Below are 14,441 nucleotides of genomic sequence, written 5' to 3'. Positions count from 1 at the left end.
CTTCATAACCATTTTTTTCATTCTGATCATAATGATTTTCTTGTCGTTTCCAACATTCTAAGATTCAATTAGATGATTAGGATTTATCAAAGACATGACACACTTCCATGTCGATAATGCTCGAATCACTGCCAATCGGCACCAAGGCGATCCTTCCTGGCCGTTGCAACAAGTTGGCCCCTACCCGAAGCCTTTTAGACCGTTTTTATCAAGAAAATTTCAACGTTTACACCCCACCTTGACCATACTTGTTTAGTTCTTGCACTGGACCAATTTACACAAGGAAACTCGTCTATTGTTTCATTCCTCGCTTTGGACGCCCACATAAACCTTACATTTAGTTTCCCTCAGGTCCAACAACTGCCACACGCCTCAAACGTTCCCCATCTACCCGTGGTTATCCCCTTTTGGTTGAATTAAGGGAAGTAATTGACTTACACAAAATTAGTAATCTCTCAACAATGTTTTGGGCCTACTTTCTTTTTAGTTCTTTATAACATTGTTTATACGGATCTTATTACTTTCTTTGTTGTTTCTCATCATTCTAAAATTGACTTAGAAGCTTCGGCTGGATCCAAAACCTACCAATAAAAGAAAGGGCATGTGAATAATGCTGAACTCACCGCCAATCCGACCGAAGTTCTCCTTCTGGTGCATTGCAACAAGTCCACCCCTAGCCCATGCCATTCCCACCATTTCCTCATCCGTAATGTCATCGTTTGCACCCCACCTCTACCATACTAGTTCAGTTCTGGCATTGAACGAATTTACAACAAGAAACCAATCTTTTGTTTCATTCTTCCATTTGAAGCAAACATAAACCTTACAATTTAGTTTCCTCAACTTCAAGAAGTGCCACATTCCCCTAAGGTTCCCCATATACCGCATTGTTAAGCTTTTTGCTTGATTCAAAGGATGTAATCGAGTTGCACAAGATTTAGTCATCTCTCAGCATTGTTTCGAGTTTAACCTCCTTTTTTGTTCTTCGTAACCATTTCCTTCATTTTGATCATATTGATTTTCTTGTCGTTTTCCAACATTTTAAGATTGAATTAGATGATTTGGCTTTATCAAAGACATGACACACTTCCATGTCGATAATGCTCGAATCACCGCCAATCGGTACCAAGGCGATCCTTCATGGCCGTTGCAACAAGTTGGCCCCTACACGAAGCCTTTTAGACCATTTTCATAAGGAAAATTTCAACGTTTACACCCCACCTTGACCATACTTGTTTAGTTCTTGCACTGGACCAATTTACACAAGGAAACTCGTCTATTGTTTCATTCCTCGCTTTGGACGGCCACATAAACCTTACATTTAGTTTCCCTCAGGTCCAACAACTGCCACACGCCTCTAACGTTCCCCATCTACCCGTGGTTATCCCTTTAGGTTGAATTAAGGGAAGTAATTGACTTACACAAGATTAGTAATCTCTCAACAATGTTTTGGGCCTACTTTTCTTTTTAGTTCTTTATAACATTGTTTACATGGATCTTATTGCTTTCTTTGTTGTTTCTCATCATTCTAAGATTGACTTAGAAGATTAGGCTAGATCCAAAACCTGTCAATAAAAGAAAGGCCATGTGAATAATTCTGAAATCACCGCCAATCCGACCTAAGTTCTCCTTCTTGTGCATTGCGACAAGTCCGCCCCTAGCCCATGCCATTCACACAATTTCCTTATCCGTAATGTCATCGTTTGCACCCCTCCTCTACCATACTAGGTCAGTTCTGGCATTGAACGAATTTACAACAAGAAACCAATCTTTTGTTTCATTCTTCGATTTGAAGCAAACATAAACCTTACAATTTAGTTTCCTCAACTTCAAGATGTGCCACATTCCCCTAAGGTTCCCCATCTGCCGCATCGTTAAGCATTTAGCTTGATTCAAAGGATGTAATCGAGTTGCACAAGATTTAGTCATCTCTCAACAATCTTTCGAGTTTAACCTCCTTTTTTGTTCTTCATAACCATTTTTTTCATTCTGATCATAATGATTTTCTTGTCGTTTCCAACATTCTAAGATTCAATTAGATGATTAGGATTTATCAAAGACATGACACACTTCCATGTCGATAATGCTCGAATCACTGCCAATCGGCACCAAGGCGATCCTTCCTGGCCGTTGCAACAAGTTGGCCCCTACCCGAAGCCTTTTAGACCGTTTTTATCAAGAAAATTTCAACGTTTACACCCCACCTTGACCATACTTGTTTAGTTCTTGCACTGGACCAATTTACACAAGGAAACTCGTCTATTGTTTCATTCCTCGCTTTGGACGCCCACATAAACCTTACATTTAGTTTCCCTCAGGTCCAACAACTGCCACACGCCTCAAACGTTCCCCATCTACCCGTGGTTATCCCCTTTTGGTTGAATTAAGGGAAGTAATTGACTTACACAAAATTAGTAATCTCTCAACAATGTTTTGGGCCTACTTTTCTTTTTAGTTCTTTATAACATTGTTTATACGGATCTTATTACTTTCTTTGTTGTTTCTCATCATTCTAAAATTGACTTAGAAGCTTCGGCTGGATCCAAAACCTACCAATAAAAGAAAGGGCATGTGAATAATGCTGAACTCACCGCCAATCCGACCGAAGTTCTCCTTCTGGTGCATTGCAACAAGTCCACCACTAGCCCATGCCATTCCCACCATTTCCTCATCCGTAATGTCATCGTTTGCACCCCACCTCTACCATACTAGTTCAGTTCTGGCATTGAACGAATTTACAACAAGAAACCAATCTTTTGTTTCATTCTTCCATTCGAAGCAAACATAAACCTTACAACTTAGTTTCCTCAACTTCAAGAAGTGCCACATTCCCCTAAGGTTCCCCATATACCGCATTGTTAAGCTTTTTGCTTGATTCAAAGGATGTAATCGAGTTGCACAAGATTTAGTCATCTCTCAGCATTGTTTCGAGTTTAACCTCCTTTTTTGTTCTTCGTAACCATTTCCTTCATTTTGATCATATTGATTTTCTTGTCGTTTTCCAACATTTTAAGATTGAATTAGATGATTTGGCTTTATCAAAGACATGACACACTTCCATGTCGATAATGCTCGAATCACCGCCAATCGGTACCAAGGCGATCCTTCATGGCCGTTGCAACAAGTTGGCCCCTACACGAAGCCTTTTAGACCATTTTCATAAGGAAAATTTCAACGTTTACACCCCACCTTGACCATACTTGTTTAGTTCTTGCACTGGACCAATTTACACAAGGAAACTCGTCTATTGTTTCATTCCTCGCTTTGGACGCCCACATAAACCTTACATTTAGTTTCCCTCAGGTCCAACAACTGCCACACGCCTCTAACGTTCCCCATCTACCCGTGGTTATCCCTTTAGGTTGAATTAAGGGAAGTAATTGACTTACACAAGATTAGTAATCTCTCAACAATGTTTTGGGCCTACTTTTCTTTTTAGTTCTTTATAACATTGTTTACATGGATCTTATTGCTTTCTTTGTTGTTTCTCATCATTCTAAGATTGACTTAGAAGATTAGGCTAGATCCAAAACCTGTCAATAAAAGAAAGGCCATGTGAATAATTCTGAAATCACCGCCAATCCGACCTAAGTTCTCCTTCTTGTGCATTGCGACAAGTCCGCCCCTAGCCCATGCCATTCACACAATTTCCTTATCCGTAATGTCATCGTTTGCACCCCTCCTCTACCATACTAGGTCAGTTCTGGCATTGAACGAATTTACAACAAGAAACCAATCTTTTGTTTCATTCTTCGATTTGAAGCAAACATAAACCTTACAATTTAGTTTCCTCAACTTCAAGATGTGCCACATTCCCCTAAGGTTCCCCATCTGCCGCATCGTTAAGCATTTAGCTTGATTCAAAGGATGTAATCGAGTTGCACAAGATTTAGTCATCTCTCAACAATCTTTCGAGTTTAACCTCCTTTTTTGTTCTTCATAACCATTTTTTTCATTCTGATCATAATGATTTTCTTGTCGTTTCCAACATTCTAAGATTCAATTAGATGATTAGGATTTATCAAAGACATGACACACTTCCATGTCGATAATGCTCGAATCACTGCCAATCGGCACCAAGGCGATCCTTCCTGGCCGTTGCAACAAGTTGGCCCCTACCCGAAGCCTTTTAGACCGTTTTTATCAAGAAAATTTCAACGTTTACACCCCACCTTGACCATACTTGTTTAGTTCTTGCACTGGACCAATTTACACAAGGAAACTCGTCTATTGTTTCATTCCTCGCTTTGGACGCCCACATAAACCTTACATTTAGTTTCCCTCAGGTCCAACAACTGCCACACGCCTCAAACGTTCCCCATCTACCCGTGGTTATCCCCTTTTGGTTGAATTAAGGGAAGTAATTGACTTACACAAAATTAGTAATCTCTCAACAATGTTTTGGGCCTACTTTTCTTTTTAGTTCTTTATAACATTGTTTATACGGATCTTATTACTTTCTTTGTTGTTTCTCATCATTCTAAAATTGACTTAGAAGCTTCGGCTGGATCCAAAACCTACCAATAAAAGAAAGGGCATGTGAATAATGCTGAACTCACCGCCAATCCGACCGAAGTTCTCCTTCTGGTGCATTGCAACAAGTCCACCACTAGCCCATGCCATTCCCACCATTTCCTCATCCGTAATGTCATCGTTTGCACCCCACCTCTACCATACTAGTTCAGTTCTGGCATTGAACGAATTTACAACAAGAAACCAATCTTTTGTTTCATTCTTCCATTCGAAGCAAACATAAACCTTACAACTTAGTTTCCTCAACTTCAAGAAGTGCCACATTCCCCTAAGGTTCCCCATATACCGCATTGTTAAGCTTTTTGCTTGATTCAAAGGATGTAATCGAGTTGCACAAGATTTAGTCATCTCTCAGCATTGTTTCGAGTTTAACCTCCTTTTTTGTTCTTCGTAACCATTTCCTTCATTTTGATCATATTGATTTTCTTGTCGTTTTCCAACATTTTAAGATTGAATTAGATGATTTGGCTTTATCAAAGACATGACACACTTCCATGTCGATAATGCTCGAATCACCGCCAATCGGTACCAAGGCGATCCTTCATGGCCGTTGCAACAAGTTGGCCCCTACACGAAGCCTTTTAGACCATTTTCATAAGGAAAATTTCAACGTTTACACCCCACCTTGACCATACTTGTTTAGTTCTTGCACTGGACCAATTTACACAAGGAAACTCGTCTATTGTTTCATTCCTCGCTTTGGACGCCCACATAAACCTTACATTTAGTTTCCCTCAGGTCCAACAACTGCCACACGCCTCTAACGTTCCCCATCTACCCGTGGTTATCCCTTTAGGTTGAATTAAGGGAAGTAATTGACTTACACAAGATTTGTAATCTCTCAACAATGTTTTGGGCCTACTTTTCTTTTTAGTTCTTTATAACATTTTTTATACGGATCTTATTACTTTCTTTGTTATTTCTCATCATTCTAAAATTGACTTAGAAGTTTCGGCTGGATCCAAAACCTACCAATAAAAGAAAGGCCATGTGAATAATGCTGAAATCACCGCCAATCCGACCTAAGTTCTCCTTCTTGTGCATTGCAACAAGTCCACCCCTAGCCCATGCCATTCCCACCATTTCCTCATCCATAATGTCATCGTTTGCACCCCACCTCTACCATACTAGTTCAGTTCTGGCATTGAACGAATTTACAACAAGAAACCAATCTTTTGTTTCATTCTTCCATTTGAAGCAAACATAAACCTTACAATTTAGTTTCCTCAACTTCAAGAAGTGCCACATTCCCCTAAGGTTCCCCATATACCGCATTGTTAAGCTTTTTGCTTGATTCAAACGATGTAATCGAGTTGCACAAGATTTAGTCATCTCTCAGCATTGTTTCGAGTTTAACCTCCTTTTTTGTTCTTCGTAACCATTTCCTTCATTTTGATCATATTGATTTTCTTGTAGTTTTCCAACATTTTAAGATTGAATTAGATGATTTGGCTTTATCAAAGACATGACACACTTCCATGTCGATAATGCTCGAATCACCGCCAATCGGTACCAAGGCGATCCTTCATGGCCGTTGCAACAAGTTGGCCCCTACACGAAGCCTTTTAGACCATTTTCATAAGGAAAATTTCAACGTTTACACCCCACCTTGACCATACTTGTTTAGTTCTTGCACTGGACCAATTTACACAAGGAAACTCGTCTATTGTTTCATTCCTCGCTTTCGACGCCCACATAAACCTTACATTTAGTTTCCCTCAGGTCCAACAATTGCCACACGCCTCTAACGTTCCCCATCTACCCGTGGTTATCCCTTTAGGTTGAATTAAGGGAAGTAATTGACTTACACAAGATTAGTAATCTCTCAACAATGTTTTGGGCCTACTTTTCTTTTTAGTTCTTTATAACATTGTTTATACGGATCTTATTACTTTCTTTGTTGTTTCTCATCATTCTAAAATTGACTTAGAAGCTTCGGCTGGATCCAAAACCTACCAATAAAAGAAAGGCCATGTGAATAATGCTGAACTCACCGCCAATCCGACCGAAGTTCTCCTTCTGGTGCATTGCAACAAGTCCACCCCTAGCCCATGCCATTCCCACCATTTCCTCATCCGTAATGTCATCGTTTGCACCCCACCTCTACCATACTAGTTCAGTTCTGGCATTGAACGAATTTACAACAAGAAACCAATCTTTTGTTTCATTCTTCGATTTGAAGCAAACATAAACCTTACAATTTAGTTTCCTCAACTTCAAGATGTGCCACATTCCCCTAAGGTTCCCCATCTGCCGCATCGTTAAGCATTTAGCTTGATTCAAAGGATGTAATCGAGTTGCACAAGATTTAGTCATCTCTCAACAATCTTTCGAGTTTAACCTCCTTTTTTGTTCTTCATAACCATTTTTTTCATTCTGATCTTAATGATTTTGTTGTCGTTTCCAACATTCTAAGATTCAATTAGATGATTAGGATTTATCAAAGACATGACACACTTCCATGTCGATAATGCTCGAATCACTGCCAATCGGCACCAAGGCGATCCTTCCTGGCCGTTGCAACAAGTTGGCCCCTACCCGAAGCCTTTTAGACCGTTTTTATCAAGAAAATTTCAACGTTTACACCCCACCTTGACCATACTTGTTTAGTTCTTGCACTGGACCAATTTACACAAGGAAACTCGTCTATTGTTTCATTCCTCGCTTTGGACGCCCACATAAACCTTACATTTAGTTTCCCTCAGGTCCAACAACTGCCACACGCCTCAAACGTTCCCCATCTACCCGTGGTTATCCCCTTTTGGTTGAATTAAGGGAAGTAATTGACTTACACAAAATTAGTAATCTCTCAACAATGTTTTGGGCCTACTTTTCTTTTTAGTTCTTTATAACATTGTTTATACGGATCTTATTACTTTCTTTGTTGTTTCTCATCATTCTAAAATTGACTTAGAAGCTTCGGCTGGATCCAAAACCTACCAATAAAAGAAAGGGCATGTGAATAATGCTGAACTCACCGCCAATCCGACCGAAGTTCTCCTTCTGGTGCATTGCAACAAGTCCACCCCTAGCCCATGCCATTCCCACCATTTCCTCATCCGTAATGTCATCGTTTGCACCCCACCTCTACCATACTAGTTCAGTTCTGGCATTGAACGAATTTACAACAAGAAACCAATCTTTTGTTTCATTCTTCCATTCGAAGCAAACATAAACCTTACAACTTAGTTTCCTCAACTTCAAGAAGTGCCACATTCCCCTAAGGTTCCCCATATACCGCATTGTTAAGCTTTTTGCTTGATTCAAAGGATGTAATCGAGTTGCACAAGATTTAGTCATCTCTCAGCATTGTTTCGAGTTTAACCTCCTTTTTTGTTCTTCGTAACCATTTCCTTCATTTTGATCATATTGATTTTTTTGTCGTTTTCCAACATTTTAAGATTGAATTAGATGATTTGGCTTTATCAAGGACATGACACACTTCCATGTCGATAATGCTCGAATCACCGCCAATCGGTACCAAGGCGATCCTTCATGGCCGTTGCAACAAGTTGGCCCCTACACGAAGCCTTTTAGACCATTTTCATAAGGAAAATTTCAACGTTTACACCCCACCTTGACCATACTTGTTTAGTTCTTGCACTGGACCAATTTACACAAGGAAACTCGTCTATTGTTTCATTCCTCGCTTTGGACGCCCACATAAACCTTACATTTAGTTTCCCTCAAGTCCAACAACTGCCACACGCCTCTAACGTTCCCCATCTACTCGTGGTTATCCCTTTAGGTTCAATTAAGGGAAGTAATTGACTTACACAAGATTTGTAATCTCTTAACAATGTTTTGGGCCTACTTTTCTTTTTAGTTCTTTATAACATTTTTTATACGGATCTTATTACCTTCTTTGTTGTTTTTCATCATTCTAAAATTGACTTAGAAGTTTCGGCTGGATCCAAAACCGACCAATAAAAGAAAGGCCATGTGAATAATGCTGAAATCACCGCCAATCCGACCTAAGTTCTCCTTCTTGTGCATTGCAACAAGTCCACCCCTAGCCCATGCCATTCCCACCATTTCCTCATTCGTAATGTCATCGTTTGCACCCCACCTCTACCATACTAGTTCAGTTCTGGCATTAAACGAATTTACAACAAGAAACCAATCTTTTGTTTCATTCTTCCATTTGAAGCAAACAATAAACCTTACAATTTAGTTTCCTCAACTTCAAGAAGTGCCACATTCCCCTAAGGTTCCCCATATACCGCATTGTTAAGCTTTTTGCTTGATTCAAAGGATGTAATCGAGTTGCACAAGATTTAGTCATCTCTCAGCATTGTTTCGAGTTTAACCTCCTTTTTTGATCTTCGTAACCATTTCCTTCATTTTGATCATATTGATTTTCTTGTCGTTTTCCAACATTTTAAATTGAATTAGATGATTTGGCTTTATCAAAGACATGACACACTTCCATGTCGATAATGCTCGAATCACCGCCAATCGGTACCAAGGCGATCCTTCATGGCCGTTGCAACAAGTTGGCCCCTACACGAAGCCTTTTAGACCATTTTCATAAGGAAAATTTCAACGTTTACACCCCACCTTGACCATACTTGTTTAGTTCTTGCACTGGACCAATTTACACAAGGAAACTCGTGTATTGTTTCATTCCTCGCTTTGGAAGCCCACATAAACCTTACATTTAGTTTCCCTCAGGTCCAACAACTGCCACACGCCTCTAACGTTCCCCATCTACCCGTGGTTAATCCCTTTAGGTTGAATTAAGGGAAGTAATTGACTTACACAAGATTAGTAATCTCTCAACAATGTTTTGGGCCTACTTTTCTTTTTAGTTCTTTATAACATTGTTTATACGGATCTTATTGCTTTCTTTGTTGTTTCTCATCATTCTAAGATTGACTTAGAAGATTAGGCTAGATCCAAAACCTGTCAATAAAAGAAAGGCCATGTGAATAATTCTGAAATCACCGCCAATCCGACCTACGTTCTCCTTCTTGTGCATTGCGACAAGTCCGGCCCTAGCCCATGCCATTCACACCATTTCCTTATCCGTAATGTCATCGTTTGCACCCCACCTCTACCATACTAGTTCAGTTCTGGCATTGAACGAATTTACAACAAGAAACCAATCTTTTGTTTCATTCTTCGATTTGAAGCAAACATAAACCTTACAATTTAGTTTCCTCAACTTCAAGATGCGCCACATTCGCCTAAGGTTCCCCATCTGCCGCATCGTTAAGCATTTAGCTTGATTCAAAGGATGTAATCGAGTTGCACAAGATTTAGTCATCTCTCAACAATCTTTCGAGTTTAACCTCCTTTTTCGTTCTTCATAACCATTTTTTTCATTCTGATCATAATGATTTTCTTGTCGTTTCCAACATTCTAAGATTCAATTAGATGATTAGGATTTATCAAAGACATGACACACTTCCATGTCGATAATGCTCGAATCACCGCCAATCGGCACGAACGCGATCCTTCCTGGCCGTTGCAACAAGTTGGCCGCTACTCGAAGACTTTTAGACCGTTTTTATCAAGAAAATTTCAACGTTTACACCCCACCTTGACCATACTTGTTTAGTTCTTGCACTGGACCAATTTACACAAGGAAACTCGTCTATTGTTTCATTCCTCGCTTTGGACGCCCACATAAACCTTACATTTAGTTTCCCTCAGGTCCAACAACTGCCACACGCCTCTAACGTTCCCCATCTACCCGTGGTTATCCCCTTTAGGTTGAATTAAGGGAAGTAATTGACTTACACAAGATTAGTAATCTCTCAACAATGTTTTGGGCCTACTTTTCTTTTTAGTTCTTTATAACATTGTTTATACGGATCTTATTGCTTTCTTTGTTGTTTCTCATCATTCTAAGATTGACTTAGAAGATTAGGCTAGATCCAAAACCTGTCAATAAAAGAAAGGCCATGTGAATAATTCTGAAATCACCGCCAATCCGACCTAAGTTCTCCTTCTTGTGCATTGCGACAAGGCCGCCCCTAGCCCATGCCATTCACACCATTTCCTTATCCGTAATCTCATCGTTTGCACCCCACCTCTACCATACTAGTTCAGTTCTGGCATTGAACGAATTTACAACAAGAAACCAATCTTTTGTTTCATTCTTCGATTTGAAGCAAACATAAACCTTACAATTTAGTTTCCTCAACTTCAAGATGTGCCACATTCCCCTAAGGTTCCCCATCTGCCGCATCGTTAAGCATTTAGCTTGATTCAAAGGATGTAATCGAGTTGCACAACATTTAGTCATCTCTCAACAATCTTTCGAGTTTAACCTCCTTTTTTGTTCTTCATAACCATTTTTTTCATTCTGATCATAATGATTTTCTTGTCGTTTCCAACACTCTAAGATTCAATTAGATGATTAGGATTTATCAAAGACATGACACACTTCCATGTCGATAATGCTGGAATCACCGCCAATCGGCACCAACGCGATCCTTCCTGGCCGTTGCAACAAGTTGGCCCCTACCCGAAGCCTTTTAGACCGTTTTTATCAAGAAAATTTCAACGTTTACACCCCACCTTGACCATACTTGTTTAGTTCTTGCACTGGACCAATTTACACAAGGAAACTCGTCTATTGTTTCATTCCTCGCTTTGGACGCCCACATAAACCTTACATTTAGTTTCCCTCAGGTCCGACAACTGCCACACGCCTCTAACGTTCCCCATCTACCCGTGGTTATCCCTTTAGGTTGAATTAAGGGAAGTAATTGACTTACACAAGATTTGTAATCTCTCAACAATGTTTTGGGCCTACTTTTCTTTTTAGTTCTTTATAACATTTTTTACACGGGTCTTATTACTTTTTTTGTTGTTTCTCATCATTCTAAAATTGACTTAGAAGCTTCGGCTGGATCCAAAACCTACCAATAAAAGAAAGGCCATGTGAATAATGCTGAAATCACCGCCAATCCGACCTAAGTTCTCCTTCTGGTGCATTGCAACAAGTCCACCCCTAGCCCATGCCATTCCCACCATTTCCTCATCCGTAATGTCTTCGTTTGCACCCCACCTCTACCATACTAGTTCAGTTCTGGCATTGAACGAATTTACAACAAGAAACCAATCTTTTGTTTCATTCTTCCCTTTGAAGCAAACATAAACCTTACAACTTAGTTTCCTCAACTTCAAGAAGTGCCACATTCCCCTAAGGTTCCCCATATACCGCATTGTTAAGCTTTTTGCTTGATTCAAAGGATGTAATCGAGTTGCACAAGATTTAGTCATCTCTCAGCATTGTTTCGAGTTTAACCTCCTTTTTTGTTCTTCGTAACCATTTCCATCATTTTGATCATATTGATTTTCTTGTCGTTTTCCAACATTTTAAGATTGAATTAGATGATTTGGCTTTATCAAAGACATGACACACTTCCATGTCGATAATGCTCGAATCACCGCCAATCGGTACCAAGGCGATCCTTCATGGCCGTTGCAACAAGTTGGCCCCTACACGAAGCCTTTTAGACCATTTTCATAAGGAAAATTTCAACGTTTACACCCCACCTTGACCATACTTGTTTAGTTCTTGCACTGGACCAATTTACACAAGGAAACTCGTCTATTGTTTCATTCCTCGCTTTGGACGCCCACATAAACCTTACATTTAGTTTCCCTCAGGTCCAACAACTGCCACACGCCTCTAACGTTCCCCATCTACCCGTGGTTATCCCTTTAGGTTGAATTAAGGGAAGTAATTGACTTACACAAGATTAGTAATCTCTCAACAATGTTTTGGGCCTACTTTTCTTTTTAGTTCTTTATAACATTGTTTATACGGATCTTTTTGCTTTCTTTGTTGTTTCTCATCATTCTAAGATTGACTTAGAAGATTAGGCTAGATCCAAAACCTGTCAATAAAAGAAAGGCCATGTGAATAATTCTGAAATCACCGCCAATCCGACCTAAGTTCTCCTTCTTGTGCATTGCGACAAGTCCGCCCCTAGCCCATGCCATTCACACCATTTCCTTATCCGTAATCTCATCGTTTGCACCCCACCTCTACCAAACTAGTTCAGTTCTGGCATTGAACGAATTTACAACAAGAAACCAATCTTTTGTTTCATTCTTCGATTTGAAGCAAACATAAACCTTACAATTTAGTTTCCTCAACTTCAAGATGTGCCACATTCCCCTAAGGTTCCCCATCTGCCGCATCGTTAAGCATTTAGCTTGATTCAAAGGATGTAATCGAGTTGCACAAGATTTAGTCATCTCTCAACAATCTTTCGAGTTTAACCTCCTTTTTTGTTCTTCATAACCATTTTTTTCATTCTGATCATAATGATTTTCTTGTCGTTTCCAACATTCTAAGATTCAATTAGATGATTACGATTTATCAAAGACATGACACACTTCCATGTCGATAATGCTGGAATCACCGCCAATCGGCACCAACGCGATCCTTCCTGGCCGTTGCAACAAGTTGGCCCCTACCCGAAGCCTTTTAGACCGTTTTTATCAAGAAAATTTCAACGTTTACACCCCACCTTGACCATACTTGTTTAGTTCTTGCACTGGACCAATTTACACAAGGAAACTCGTCTATTGTTTCATTCCTCGCTTTGGACGCCCACATAAACCTTACATTTATTTTCCCTCAGGTCCAACAACTGCCACACGCCTCTAACGTTCCCCATCTACCCGTGGTTATCCCTTTAGGTTGAATTAAGGGAAGTAATTGACTTACACAAGATTTGTAATCTCTCAACAATGTTTGGGCCTACTTTTCTTTTTAGTTCTTTACAACATTTTTTATACGGATCTTATTACTTTTTTTGTTGTTTCTCATCATTCTAAAATTGACTTAGAAGCTTCGGCTGGATCCAAAACCTACCAATAAAAGAAAGGCCATGTGAATAATGCTGAAATCACCGCCAATCCGACCTAAGTTCTCCTTCTGGTGCATTGCAACAAGTCCACCCCTAGCCCATGCCATTCCCACCATTTCCTCATCCGTAATGTCATCGTTTGCACCCCACCTCTACCATACTAGTTCAGTTCTGGCATTGAACGAATTTACAGCAAGAAACCAATCTTTTGTTTCATTCTTCCATTTGAAGCAAACATAAACCTTACAACTTAGTTTCCTCAACTTCAAGAAGTGCCACATTCCCCTAAGGTTCCCCATATACCGCATTGTTAAGCTTTTTGCTTGATTCAAAGGATGTAATCGAGTTGCACAACATTTAGTCATCTCTCAGCATTGTTTCGAGTTTAACCTCCTTTTTTGTTCTTCGTAACCATTTCCATCATTTTGATGATATTGATTTTCTTGTCGTTTTCCAACATTTTAAGATTGAATTAGATGATTTGGCTTTATCAAAGACATGACACACTTCCATGTCGATAATGCTCGAATCACCGCCAATCGGTACCAAGGCGATCCTTCATGGCAGTTGCAACAAGTTGGCCCCTACACGAAGCCTTTTAGACCATTTTCATAAGGAAAATTTCAACGTTTACACCCCACCTTGACCATACTTGTTTAGTTCTTGCACTGGACCAATTTACACAAGGAAACTCGTCTATTGTTTCATTCCTCGCTTTGGACGCCCACATAAACCTTACATTTAGTTTCCCTCAGGTCCAACAACTGCCACACGCCTCTAACGTTCCCCATCCACCCGTGGTTATCCCTTTAGGTTGAATTAAGGGAAGTAATTGACTTACACAAGATTTGTAATCTCTCAACAATGTTTTGGGCCTACTTTTCTTTTTAGTTCTTTCTAACATTTTTTATACGGATCTTATTACTTTTTTTGTTGTTTCTCATCATTCTAAAATTGACTTAGAAGTTTCGGCTGGATCCAAAACCTACCAATAAAAGAAAGGCCATGTGAATAATGCTGAAATCACCGCCAATCCGACCTAAGTTCTCCTTCTGGTGCATTGCAACAAGT

Source organism: Carya illinoinensis, chromosome 7 (assembly GCF_018687715.1).
Source record: "Carya illinoinensis cultivar Pawnee chromosome 7, C.illinoinensisPawnee_v1, whole genome shotgun sequence".
NCBI classification, from domain to species: Eukaryota; Viridiplantae; Streptophyta; class Magnoliopsida; order Fagales; family Juglandaceae; genus Carya; species Carya illinoinensis.
This window is presented reverse-complemented; position numbering follows the sequence as displayed.